Raw genomic sequence first — 14,830 nt, 5'->3', positions numbered from 1 at the left:
ACCTGCGGTCAGGAGTTCGAGACCAGCCTGGTTAACATGATGAAACCCTGTTTCTACTAAAAATACAAAAATTAGTTGAGTGTGGTGGTGTACACCTGTAGTCCCAGCTACTCGGGCGGCTGAGGCAGGAGAATTGTTTGAATTCTGGTAGGCAGAGGTTGCGGTGAGCCAAGATCATGCCACTGCACTCCAGCCTGGGCAACAGAGCGAGACTCTGTCTCAAAAAGCAAAACAAAACAAAACTTAAGTTAGATCACTTTATTTCCCTACTGGAAACCATCCACAGGCTTTATTTCATGATAGAATGAAATCTGAAGGTCCTGTATGATCTACCCCTGGCTACTTCTCCAACTTCCTCTCCTACAATCCCACCCTAGTTCATACAGCTCCAGAACATCTGCCTTCTTGCTGTCCCTTGAACAGGCCAAGCATGTCCCTCTCTCAAAGTGTCTACATTTGCTGACCTCTCCGTCTGGAAGGTTATCCAGCATCTTCATTCCATTCAGATCTCTCCACTCAAACGTGTATTTAGAAAGGCCTTCTCAGACAACTCCTTTTAAAATAGAAAATATAACTTCCTAATCCCTCTTCTGGCCTTTTAAAAAAGCACTGCCCCTATCTAGCATTATATTACAGATATCTACCTGCATGTTAATCGTGCTTATTGTGAGGCTTCCCCACTAGAAGGTAAGTGACAGCAGGGCCAAGCCTTGTTTGCTTTGTTCACTCACAGCTGTAATTTCAGGTCCTAGTTCACAGCAAGAGTTGAATAAATATTTGCCAAAGGAATAAATGAAATCTCACTACTCTTATTTATCTAGTAGCTAAATAAACTGATACAAATAGCACACATATTTTAAAGCATTATTATTTAAGCTATGCCCTTGAATCTAGAATTTGTGCCAGATCACAAATGTTAAATCAACAATAGAAATACCTGTGGCACAGATAACAAAATATAGTATTGTGTGTCTGGGCAGCAGACAGTCATCAAGTTAGCAAAAAATTTCTTGGGTTGGGCACGGTGGCTCACACCTGTAATCCTAGCACTCTGGGAGGCCAAGGCAGGTGGCTCACTTGAGGTCAGGAGTTCGAGACCAGCCTGGCCAATATGGTGAGACCCTGTCTCTACTAAAAATACAAAAATTCACCAGGCGTGGTGGCAGGTGGCTGCAATCCCAGCTACTCAGGAGGCTGAGACAGGAGAAACTTGAACCCAGGAGGCAGAGGTTGCAGTGAGCTGAAATGGCGCCACTGCACTCCAGCATGGGCAACAGAGTGAGACTCTGTCTCCAAAAAAATAGAAAAAAAAAAAAAGGCCAGGCACAGTGGCTCACACCTGTAATCCCAGCACTTTGGGAGGCCGAGGCAAGTGGATCACCTGAGATCAGGAGTTCAAGACCAGCCTGACCATCATGGAGAAACCTGGTCTCTACCAAAAATACAAAATTAGCCGGGCATGGTGGCACATGCCTGTAATCCCAGTTACTTGGGAGGCTGAGGCAAGAGAATCGCTTGAACCCGGGAGGCAGAGGTTGCAGTGAGCCAAGATCGCGCCACTGCACTCCAGCCTGGTGACAGAGTAAGACTCCATCTGAAAAACAAAACAAAACAAAACAAAACAAAAACCAAGAACTATATGTGGCCGGGTGTGGTGGCTCACACCTGTAATCCCAGCACTTTGGGAGGCTGAGGTAGGTGGATCACCTGAGGTCAGGAGTTTAAAACGAGCCTGGCCAAGATGGTGAAACCCCATCTCTACAAAAAATACAAAAATTAGCTGGGCGTGCAGTGAGCTGAGATCGTGCCACTGCACTCCAGCATGGGCGACAAGAGTGAAACTCCATCTAAAAAAAAAAAAAAACCTATATGCTTCATTAATTAGTTCAGTTGCCCTGAATACATAATATATAACCTCTTAACCTCAGTTTTTTTCACATATAACATGTGCACAAGGCCGGGCGCGGTGGCTCACGCCTGTAATCCCAGCACGTTGGGAGGCCGAGGTGGGCAGATCTCCTGAGGTTGGGAGTTCGAGACCAGCCTGACCAACACGGAGAAACCCCATCTCTACTAAAAATATAAAATTAGCCGGGTGTGGTGGTGCATGCCTGTAATCCCAGTTACTCAGGAGGCTGAGGCAAGAGAATCGCTTGAACCCGGGAGGCAGAGGTTGCGGTGAGCTGAGATCACGCCATTGCACTCCAGCCTGGACAACCAGAGCGAAACTCCATCTCAAAAAAAAAAAAAAACAAAGTTGACAAAATCTGAATTTATTCTGTGCCTGGCACAAGCAATATATTAGGTACCAGAAATACAAAAAAAGAGAAAACCTAGTCTATGCCCTCAATAACTTTCTAAACTAGTAGAATAAGGCAGGCATGCAAGCAAATGGCTGCCTAAAAACATTATGAGTATTACGCTACAAGTCTACACAACATAGAGTAAGGACAAAAATAAAAGGAATGACTGAAGAAATAGATTCCTCAACTTAGTCTTAAAAGACAAGTACGTGCAAAAATCCAAAAACAAAAAACTGGCCAGGCGCGGAGGCTCACACCTGTAATCCCAGCATTTTGGGAAGCCGAGGCGAGTCGGTCACGAGGTCAGTAGTTCAAGACCAGCCTGGCCAAGATGGTGAAACCCCATCTCTACTAAAAATACAAAAAAATCAGCCAGGCATGGTGGTAGGCACCTGTAATCCCAGCTACTCAGGAGGCTGAGGCAGAGAACTGCTTGAAACTGGGAGGCAGGGGTTGCATTGAGCCAAGATTGTGCCACTGCACTCCAGCCTGAGCCACAGAGCAAGACTCTGTCTAAAAAAAGAAAAAAAAAAACTATTTGCCAGACAGGTGGGGGTAGAATATTCTGGATAGAAAGAGCCAACCAAACAAAGGCATATATATATATATATATATATGAGATATGAAGTCTATTTAGGGACCTACACATGGCTTATTACAGTTTGGGGCTGTGTATCTTTGTGCAGTTAAGAGTGGGGATGGAGGGAGGAGGGAGAAAGTGTATACTAAGAGATAAGGCTGCAGAGACAGAAGGCATAGAAAACTCAGAGTTAGGAAACTTGGCAGAGGCTCACATCTATTAATTCTAGCATTTTGGGAAGCCAAGGCAGGCAGGTCACTTGAGCCCAGGAGTTCGAGACCAGCGCAAAACTCTATCTCTACAAAAAATACAAAACTTAGCCAGGTGTGGTGGCAGGTGCCTGCAGTCCCAGCTACACAAGAGGCTAGGGTGGGAGCATCTGGAGGTTGAGGCTACTGTGAGCCATGATCATGCCACTGCATTACAGCAGCCTGGGTGACAGAGTGAAACCCTGTCTCAAAAAGAAAAGAACTTTGCACTGCATGTGATGGAGAAGAGGCTTAAATGGGATTAACACAATTAAATTAATATTTAACTACATAAAGTCTCTGGTACCAAGGAAAAGTGTCAGGAGGTGGGGATGGAATAGACAAAGAGAGACAAAGAAATTGCTGATAAGCAAGAAACGTGACAGTGGGAAATGGAAAGAACATGGCAAATTCCAGAGAAGTTAAAAGGCAGGAAATACAAGGTGCTGACACCTCCATACAGAGAAGGCGTTATTCATCATGACTATCATATGAGAAACCAGTTTATAAACTGAAAACTGCATGGAATGGGTCTAAGAACTATGCACATTTAGTCTTCATAATACTCCCTCCGAGACAGGTATTTTGCAGCTAAGAAGATTGAGGCCTGGGGATTTGCTCAAGGCCATACAGGTGAGAGGTGATAGAGAGAGTCAGTACACTATTGCTATTACCCTAATGTCTACATGAAAAACTCCTAAATCCATATGGATCTACCTAGAGGCACTCCTTTCTTTACAGCTGTCACTCAGATATATGCCTTAGATAATCTTCCACAACTTTAAATTCAACTATGTTAAAACCATTGTTTACCTTTGCAACTTTTTTTACCTCTCTTAATAACTCAATACCATTCTTCCAATAGGGAAGGAGCATCTTGCTGTATTTCCAGCTGGTATTCTTTTTTTTTTTTTTTTTTTGAGATGGAGTTTTGCTCTGTCGCTCAGGCTGGAGTGCAGTGGCACAATCTCGGCTCACTGCAATCTCCGCCTCCCGGGTTCAAGCAATTCTCCTGCCTCAGCCTCCCAAGTACCTGGGACTACAGGGGCGCATCACCATGCCCAGCTAATTTTTGTATTTTTAGTAGAGACGGTGTTTCACCATGTTGGCCAGGATGGTCTAGATTTCTTGACCCCATGATCTGCCCACCTGAGCCTCCCAAAGTACTGGGATAGGCATGAGCCACCGTGCCCGGACCTCTTTTTTTTGTTTTTAAATCTTCTGACCAACTGCTGCCTGTTGACAGCCAGCATTCTTCACAGTCTCTCTCATCTGAACTTCCATTCCATCCCTGAGGCCAATCTGTGTCTCAATTATTTCTTAACACACAACCACATTAATACATCTAAATTGCCATCAAAATTATATTATTTTTTCTGTCTAAGATACCTTCAGTGGCTTCCCACTACTTCAGAAAAACAGCTAATTTTTAGGTTTATAACATGTACAGCCTTCTAAAATCTGGTCCCAAACTATTTTCCCAGGCCACCTTCCATTGCTCCACTATATGAACCTTTGACCTCATAAAAATATCTTACTTGATATCCCAAACACTAATCTTTCCTTGATTGCTGGTGTCTCACATGCTCCTGCATTGCTGCACTGTTTTGTTTTTGTTCTGGCGTGAGACAGGTTCTCACTCCCATTGTCCAGGCTGGAGTGCAGTGCACAATCACGGCTCACTGCAGCCTTGACTTCCTGGGTTCAGGTGATCCTCCCACCTCAGCCTTCTGGGTAACTGGGACTACAGGCATGCTGCTAGCTAATTTTTTGTATTTTAAGTAGAGGCGGGATTTCACCATGTTGCCCAGGCTGGTCTTGTACCTCTGGCCTCAAGAGATCTTCCCACCTCAGCCTCCCAAAGTGCTGGGGTTATAGTAGTGAGCCACTGTACCCGGCCCGCGCTGTCAATCTGGCAACTACACATGTCCTGCAGCACACTTACGCTATTGCCCTGTTATTTAAATATTTTACTAACTTACATTTCACATGTTCACATCCCATCACCCTCCCACGATAGATTTAAAGACTCTAGGGGCTCTGCTGTGCAATATTTTGGCCACATATGGTTGCTTAAATTAATTTAAGTTAAATTTTAAATTAAAATTCAAAATGTATGGTATGCAAATTCTATCTTAATAAAAACAATGTAATTTAGAATTCTGTTTCTTAGTCATACTAGACGCCATTCCTAGTACTGGGGACCCACATGTAGCTAGCAGCTACTACACTGGACAATGCAGACATAGGACATTTCCACCATCATAGAATGATGAAAGTTCTACTGAATAGCACTGCTCTAGAGTACAAATTGTGTCTGATTCAGCGTTGAGTTCCTCATAATGTGCAAAGAGTAAGCACTTTGAAAGTACCCATTTCTGTGCCTATAATCTCAGCACTTTAAGAGGCTGAGGTGGGCGGATCACGAGGTCAGGAGTTCGAGACCAGCCTGGCCAACATGGTGAAACCCCATCACTACTAAAAATCACTAGAAAAATTAGCCAGGTGTGGTGGTGTGCACCTGTAATCCCAGCTATTTGGGAGGCTGAGGCAGGAGAATCGCTTGAACCCAGGTGGCAGAGGTTGCAGTGAGCTGAGATCACGCTACTACACTCCAGCCCAGGTGACAGAGCAAGACTCCCTCTCAAAAAAAAGAAAAGAAAAGAAAAAGGTACCGATTTCTGGCCTGGAGCAATGGCTCACACCTGTAATCCCAGCACTTTGGGAGGCCGAGGTGGGTGGATCACCTGAGGTCAGGAGTTCAAGATCAGCCTGGCCAACATGGTGAAACTCCGTCTCTATTAAAAATACAAAAACATTAGCCAGGAATGGTGGCAAGGGCCTGTAATCCCAGCTACTCGGGAGGCTGAGACAGGAGAATCACTAAAACCCAGGAGGCAGAGGTTGCACACTAGAACCCAGGAAGCAGAAGTTGCAGTGAACCAAGATGATGCCACTGCATTCCAGCCTGGGCAAATAGAGTGAGACTCCGTCTCAAAAAAAAACAACAAAAAAAAACAAGTACCCATTTCTCCTATCTAAATTTAAATATAAGCAGGCTTACCACACCAAAATTAATGTTCATATAAGTTTCTCTGTAATTGTAGCAGTGATTTTTGGGACTTTTTTGTTTTTTAAAGACAGGATCTCTCTGTTGCCCAGGCTGGAGTACACTGGCACGATCATGGCTCACTCCTCCTGGGCTCAAGTGATCCTCCAACATCAGTCTCCTGAGTACCTGGGACTACAGGCGTGTGAAACCACACCTGGCTAATTTTTAAACATTTGTAGATACAGGGTCTCACTAAGTTACCCAAGCTGAACTCTTAAGCTCAAGCAATCTCAGCTCACTGCAACCTCCGCCTCCCAGGTTCAAGCGATTTTCTTGCCTCAACCTTCTGAGTAGCTGGGATTACAAGTGTTGCCACCAACAAAAAAAAAAGTTATTTAGAGTCCCTGCTTTAGAGTTTTTGCATAGATGTTTATATATATTTTCCTAACAACCCTCATGGCTACAAAGACAACATAAATGTAGAAAATCAACAAATAATTGTTAAAATTTACACATTCTTGGGGCCAGGTGTGGTGGCTCATGCCTGTAATCCCAGCACTTTGGGAGGCCAAGGTGGGTGGATCACAAGGTCAGTAGTTTGAGACCAGTCTGGCCAACACGGCAAAACCCTGTCTCTACTAAAAATACAAAAATTAGCCAGGCGTGATAGCACATGCCTGTAATCCCAGCTACCCCAGAGGCTGAGGCAGCGAATTAGCCTGGGCAACAGAATGAGACTCCATCTCAAAAAATAAATAAAATAAAATAAAATAAAATAAAATAAAATGTACACATTCTTTTACAAAATCATTGATAAATTTTTTTAAATAATCAGATGAATTCCAATACGTATTTGCCTACAAGATCTCCTGCTTGTCTTGTAGTTATATTGCTATAATGGGAGAAAAAGGTTAAGAGAAACTGTTCTAGATTAAAAACAACTAAAACAACATAACCAAATGCAATGCAAGAGTCTTGACTGGCTCTTGATTAGCGGGAAAAAGAGAGAAAAGCCATTTTAGGTACAACTGGAGAAATTTAAATATGGACTGGATACCAGATAATATTAGAAAAGTATTGTTAATTATTATTAGGTGTGATATTGGTATTGTGAATACATAGGAGAATACATTGCTTTTAAGAGATGCATGCTCATGTGTATATTTAGAAATAAAATGTTAGGGCCAGGCATGGCGGCTCAGGCCTGTAATCCCAGCACTTTGGGAGGCCGAGGCAGGCGGATCACTTCAGGAGTTCAAAACCCGCCTGGCCAGCATGGTGAGACCCTGTCTCTACCAAAAATACAAACATTAGCCAGGCATGGTGACGGGCACTTGTAATCCCAGCTACTTGAGAGGCTGAGGCAGGAGAATCGCTTGAACTTGGGAGGCGGGGGTTATAGTAAGCCAAGATCGTGCCACTGCACTCCAGCCTGGGCAACAAAGCAAGACCCTCTCTCCAAAAAAAAAACAGAAAAAAGAAAGAAAGAAAGTGTTAGGATGTCTGCAACTTGTACATGGTTCAGCAAAAACAAGAGAGTTTTTTAAAATACAGCAAAATGTAAACTGTTGAACTGAGGTCGTAGGTATATAATGATCGCTGTGCTATCTTTCAATGGTTTTTGTATGTTAGAAATTTTTCATAATTAAAAAATGGGGTAAAATACTTCAGAAATTCTCAAATTGTGCCTTTCTTGCTACTTAATTCAATATAATTGAACAAATATATGACTGAGTTTCGCTGGAGCCTAGCCAAATCGCCTAATCTCAAGGAGCTCACAACCTAATTACAATTGAAATACTGTTCAAGATAGAAAGAGAATATAAAATGTTTTCAATGACACAGCAAAATATGAGCCAATTCATGCAATTTAGAAATTAAAATCTTCAAATATAACTTTACTTTAAAAAATTAACACATGAGGCTGGGCATGGTGGCTCATACCTGTAATCCCAGCACTTTGGGAGGCTGATGTGGGCGGATCACTTGAGCTCAGGAGTTCAAGATCAGTCTGGCCAACATGGTGAAACCCCATCTCTACTAAAAATACAAAAACTAGGCAGGTGTGGTGGTGCATACCTGAATCCCAGCTACTTGCGAGACTCAGATAGGAGGATCGCTTGAACCCGGGAGGCGGAGGTTACAGTGAGCTGAGATCGCGTCACTGCACTCCAGCCTGGGTGACAGAACCAGACCCTGTCTCAAAAAAAAACAACGATTGAGGAAAAGGGTTTGATAATTTAAAAAGTATACCAATTTGTTCTGCTTTTCTAAGGCACTACTATAATATCGGAGGAGTTAAGGGTCACCAGGAATAGCTTAAATAAAATTTAGACATGAATAACTAAAAGTAGCAAAATTTTTACAATACTAAAGACAACAGAAAGGTACAGACATTAGGAAATAAATCAGTTTGTTTCCTGAAAAGTAACAATAACAATATGACCATCAAACTAACAATAATAATATTAATATCAAATTAGCATTTATTTAGGAGTTATGCCAAGTACTCTGCTATTCTTTTTCCTAATTGAACTCTTACAACCCTGTGACAGGTGTACTCTCATTATCCTCATTTGACAGTTGAGAAAAGTGTCGACACATCTAGTAAGTAGCTAAGTCAAGATTCAAACAAACTCAGTTCTGTCTGACTCAAAAGAAGCACTTGCTCTCAATCAACTAATCTAAACATTTTGTCAGTAACATCTACTTTAATTTCTAGTTGTGTTAAAAATTTACTCCTTAAAGTTCCTGTTACCTATTGGTTTTTATAGAACTTTATTTGGCTTCTGGTGACATCTACTTCATTTCAGTTTACACCCAAATACCACACAAAACATAGTGTGTCCAGCCCTTATCTCTTGACTGAGCTTAAATTCTTTATTTCCTCTATCTGCAAAACATCTGAATATCAAAACAGAATTTCAGAATTGAAAAGTGTATTAAAAGCCATTGCTCTCAGCACCATAGGAAAGGTTGAAAAAAAAAAAAAAAAAAACATTTTAGCTGGGCGCGGTGGCTCACGCCTGTAATCCCAGCATTTTGGGAGGCCGAGGCAGGTGGATCACGAGGTCTGGAGTTCGAGACCAGCCTGACCAACATGGTGAAACCCCGTCTCTACTAAAAAATTCAAAAATTAGCCAGGCATGGTGACACGCACCTGTAATCCCAGCTACTCAGGAGGCTGAGGCAGAAGAATCACTTCAACCCAAGAGGTGAAAGTTGCAGTGAGCCGAGATCGCGCATTGTACTCCAGCCTGGGCAACAGAGGGAGACTCCGTCTCAAAAAAAAAAAAGCCATTTTGGCCGGGCGCGGTGGCTTATGCCTGTAATCCCAGCACTTTGGGAGGCGGAGGCGGGTGGATCACTTGAGATCAGGAGGTCGAGACCAGCCTGACCAACACTGTGAAACCCCGTCTCTACTAAAAATATAAAAATTGGCCAGGTGCAGTGGCTCACACCTGTAATCCCAGCACTTTCGGAGGCCGAGGTGGGCGGATCACGAGGTCAAGAGATCAGGATCACCAACACGGTGAAACCCCATCTCCACTGAAAACACAAAAATTAGCTGGGCATGGTGGTGCACGCCTGTAGTCCCAGCTACTAGGGAGGCTAGGGCAGAAGAATCGCTTGAACCCAGGAGGCGGAGGTTGCAGTGAGCCGAGACTGCACCAATGCACTCTAGACTGGCAACAGAGTGAGACACTGTCTCAAAAAAAAAAACAAAACAAAACTGTGTGTATATATATATATTATTATATATATTATTATATATAATATATTTTATATATATATATTATTATATTATTATATATTTTATATATATTATATATTATAATATATATATTATTATATTAGTATATATAATATATATTATTATATTAGTATATATAATATATATTATTATATATATATATAATTAGCTGGGCATGGTGGCAGCTGCCTGTCATCCCAGCTACTCGGGAGGCTGAGGCAGAAGAATCACTTGAACCCGGGTGGCAGAGGTTAGAGTGAACTGAGATCACACCATTGCACTCCAGCCTGGGCGACAGGAGCAACAACAACAAAAAGCCATTTCTCTACTTTAATTCAGCAATTATTTCTGAAATGTATTCACTGTGCCAGGCACTGACAATACAGAACGAAACAGACACAATCTCTGTCCTCATAAAGCTTAGTCAACTGTGAAGCTAAGAACAAGGAAATTACAAGTCACTACAGGTATGATGAAAGGAGACCTAAGAGTCCAATCACCCAAGATTCAAACATCTCCTAGAGCATAACAATCTCCCTTCTAAAACCAGCAACTCTTTCAGACTTTTCTATTTCTGTCATGGCATAAACAGGCTTCTAGACTCCAAACTCAGGAACCATCCTCTCCTCAGCAAGGTCTGTCACCAAGTTCTACTCTCACATTGGTCCTTTCCTTTTGAATTGCTCTGCAAATAACCAAATTCCATACCATAAATCCATGACAACTGGAAAAATTTCCTAACATGTTCCTATACTTCAAGTTTCTTCTCTCTCCAACCTACCCTACACTGACAGATTGGTATTTCCAAAGCAACAGTTAACATAATCCTTCCCAATCCCTCCAGAATTCCTTTTGGAAGCCATTAATGATTTCCCAATAGTGCCAGAATATATTAAAACATCTGCAGAAGTCAGGAGAGCCTGTGTGCTCAATTAAGACTCCCCTTAATTAATACTCCATACTTCCAGTATCAGAAGCCAAATGGAAGCCCCAGAAAATCCTGCATGTACTTGGCAAGAAGATCTTCTCTCCATTCCCTCGGCCCTTACTGCCAACTCCATCAAAATCTACCCTGGACCACCAAGTCTTAGTTTAGTCTGCCCTTTATTTCTGTTCGTGTCAATCATAACAAGGTCAGAACTTCCAGGTCATCCTTTATCCTGCAAAACCAAATCTCTAGACAGCTTTGTGTTTCTTTTGTTGTTGTCTCATGGTTTTGTTTGCTGAGACAGGGTCTCGCTGTCGTCCAGGCAGAGTGCAGTGGCGGGATCATGGCTCACTGCAGCCTCTATCTCCCAGACTCAAGCAATCCTCTCACCTCTGCCTCCTGAGTAGCTGTAGGCATATGACACTACAGTCAGCTAATTTTTAAAATTTTCTTTTTGTGGAGACAGAGTCTCACCATGTTGCTCAGGTCTCAAACTCTTGGGCTCAAGCAATCCTCCCACCTCAGCCTCCTAAAGTGCTGGGATAACAGGTGTGAGTCACTGTGCCTGGCACCTGGATAGCTTTGTACATCACCTCTTCCAACCTCACCTCCTGCTCCTCCTTACCTCTTCAATCCTTTTCACAGTGGCTTCTGGGACAAAAGTTCAATTATCAGAAAATTTGTAACTTGAACCTTTTCTGAAGAGGTTCTCTTTACCTTCCTGCCTTAACTAAAATCTGGCTTTCCCATGGGAACATGGCTTCCTCTATAGACCTCTTAGGTAAGGCTGTTTTCTCTCCCATATCCTTCACACTATGGGTCCACTTTCACACCACTCTTCCTCCCTCCACCATTAAAAACCCCAACTTTGAATCTCATTTCATTAAACCATACCACCTATCACCCTCCCTCTCTTGCAGGCACATACTACAGTCTTTTCTTACTTCTCCAACACGACACAACTCCAACAATCATATGACCCCACAACAAGGCTTTCAAGCCATTGATCTTACCACCTTTTTAACTAACCTTCACCTGCTTCCTGTTTTTGCTTCCCTCCTTACCTAGCTACTGTAAATCCCATGGCCAAACATTATAATCACTTCCTTGAATGCACCCTCAATCTGCCCTCCTCACTCATTAGACTAAACCGCAATCCCAGTTAAATCCAATGTTCTGCCTCATCCACACATGTAGATGGGGAAACAAACACACACATGACAACGCTAGTATCCTTTTTTTTTTTTTCCTGAGACAGGGTCTTTCTCTGACACCCACGCTGGAGTGCAGTGGCATGATCACAGCTCACTGTAGCCACGACCTCCCAGGCTCAAGCAATCCTCCCTCCTCAGCCTCCTGAGTAGCTGGGACTACAGGTGTGCGCCATCACACCCAGCTATTTTCTTCTATTTTTCTTGAGAGACGAGGTCTCCCTATGTTGCCTAGGCTGGTCCCAAACTCCTGGGCTCAGGTGAGCCTCTTGCCTTGGCCTCCCAAAGTTCTAGGATTTACAGCCATGAGCCATTATGCCCAGTTTTTTTGTTTGTTTGTTTGTTTTTTTTACTTTGAGACAGGGTCTTGCTGTTGCCCAGGCTGGAGTGTAGTAATGTGATCATGGCTCAATGCAGCCTTGACCTCTCAAGCTCAAGCAATCCTTCTACCTCAGCATCCAGAGGCTGGGACCACAGGCATGCACCACCACATCCAGCTAATTTTTTAATTTTTATTTTGTAGAGATAGGGTCTGATTGTGTTACCTAGGCTGGTCTCAAACTCCTGGGCTCAAGTGATATTCCTGGCCTTGGCTGGGACTACAAGTGTGAGCCACCATGTCTGGCTATTATCACTTTAACCTCATTATCACAAACCCCAGATGGACGCTTACTGTTGTGACACATGCACACTGTATTTTCCCAATCCATCCCCCACTGTCCCACTCTCCAAGGCAGCTAATTCATACCATTTCCTCTTCTCAAACTTCCAACACCTCTTCCCTTATCCTTATTCAGCTCCGTGCTTTTGTCTTCATTGAGAAAAATGAAGCAATGAGAGACTTTCCACAAGCTCACAGTATCATACTTACATTGACTTAATTGACTTATCTACATCTGTGCTCTTTCTACTTGCTTTTACTTTGAGTGAACTGCTTTTCTACTGGTCATTGCCAATCCTCACTTGAACACTGGCTTCCTCCCTTCATATTTACTTAAAAACAATGCTAAAGAAATCCAACCACCCCATCCCCACATTCATATTTTTCTCTCTACTGGATCATTTTCACCAACATATAGACTTGTTGTCATTTTTCATCTTATACAAAAAGAAATCTCTCTACTTCACTTTCCCCTTTCAGCTTCCATACCATTTTTTCTCCTTCCCTTAACAACAAAACTTCTTGCCTCTCATCTACTCCTAAACCCGCACTCATCAGTTTTGCTCCACTACTCAAAACTACTAGTGTTCAACAATCAACATGTTACTAAATCCATGGTAAATATCATTCCTCCTCTTCCTGACCTAACAGAAGCATTTGAGATGGTTGACCTCTCTCCTCTTTAAGAAACTTTCTTTGACTTCTAGGACACCCACATTCCCATAGTTTAGCTCCTGTCCTTCTCCACTCAGTCTGTCTGTCTCCTTTGTTAGTTCCCTTATCTCCCTGATTTTGAAACACTGCATAAATTACCCCAAGGCTCAATCTTCAGACCTTGTTCTTTTCTGTCTAAACTCACTTTCTAGGCAACCTCATTCAGTCTCATGGATTTTTAAGTACCATCAAAGTGATAACAGTTCCCAAATTAGTATCTCCAGTCTGTCCCTTTCCCCTGAATGCCAAATCCTTATATGCAACTGCCTAGTCAACATCTCCCTTGGGTTGTCTAATACGCACTCAAAATTAAAACATGTCCAAAACTGACCTCATCTTCCCCTAAAAAATACCTGCTTCCCTCCCCACAAAAAGACGGCCTTTCCCATCTCAATCAATGGCAATTCCATCCTTCCAACTGCTCAGGCCAAAAACTCTATCATTCTTGACTCCCTTCTTTCTCGTAAATCCTATACCCAATCCATTTCAAATCCTGATGTGTATCTTCAAAACACATCCAGAATCTATCTACTTCTCAACACTTTTACTGCTACCATCCTGTCCCAAAGCACCACATATCTCACCTGGATTATTGCAATAATTTCCTAACTAATCCTGCTTCAGTCTTTGCTCCTAGTCTACTATGAACACAGCAGCCAGAGTAAGCCTGTAAAGCATGAGTCAAATCATAGGGCTCCCATGTTCAAAATCCTCCAAATGTTCATCTCAGCTCTCCATTATCTGCCCCTCACCACCTTACCTCTCTTACCTCACCCACTATTACCAGGAGACCATATAATTCATCACTCAATATCTGGACTCTATTGGGAGTAAAAGTAGGCAGTATCAGTAATTTCAAGACAACAGACATAAACAAGAACATATAGTCACTCTATTACTCTCTCCCTCATCCATTCTGCTCCAGCCATATTGTCAGACGTGCCAGACACACTTCTACCTCAGTACCTTTGCACTTGCTCACCATTCTGGACCTCTCACTTCCTTTAGGTCTTTACCAAAGTATCATCTTCTTCAGTGAGTTTGGCCACCCTATGTAAGATTTCAGCCTCTACTATGCCACACACTTTCCTTGCGTTGTTTTTTCTCCTTAGCACTGAGCATATTATACATTTTACTTATTTATCTCACGTATTGACCATCTCTGTAAGAAAATCTGAACTCTGTAAGAAAAGAGATTTTTGCCTAATTGGTTCCCCGCAGTCATCACTGACCATAACAGAGCCTGGCACATCACAAGACTTCAGTATGTACTTGCTAAATGAATGTAAGAATGGGCCGGGCCTGGTGGCTCATGCTTGTAATCCCAGCACTTTGGGAAGTTGAGGCGGGAGGATCATGTGAGCCCAGGAATTCAACAT

The 14,830-nt window shown here is 42.7% G+C and overlaps 1 protein-coding gene across 15 annotated transcripts in view; it reads right to left on the bottom strand.

Moving 5' to 3' along the window:
• GAPVD1 (GTPase activating protein and VPS9 domains 1) overlaps nucleotides 1-14,830 on the bottom strand; it is a 109,828-nt gene that overhangs the window by 65,698 nt on the left and 29,300 nt on the right. The window contains exon 1 of one of the 15 annotated variants that reach the window (XM_063714435.1): nucleotides 8,128-8,374. The exons of the other annotated variants lie outside the window; for them this stretch is intronic. The gene's annotated coding sequence lies outside the window, so the exon portion shown is untranslated. Of the gene's footprint in view, nucleotides 1-8,127; nucleotides 8,375-14,830 lie in introns of those variants that run through there. 15 annotated transcript variants of the gene reach the window in all.

Source organism: Pongo abelii, chromosome 13 (genome assembly GCF_028885655.2).
Source record: "Pongo abelii isolate AG06213 chromosome 13, NHGRI_mPonAbe1-v2.0_pri, whole genome shotgun sequence".
Lineage (NCBI taxonomy): Eukaryota > Metazoa > Chordata > Mammalia > Primates > Hominidae > Pongo > Pongo abelii.
This window is presented reverse-complemented; position numbering and strand designations above follow the sequence as displayed.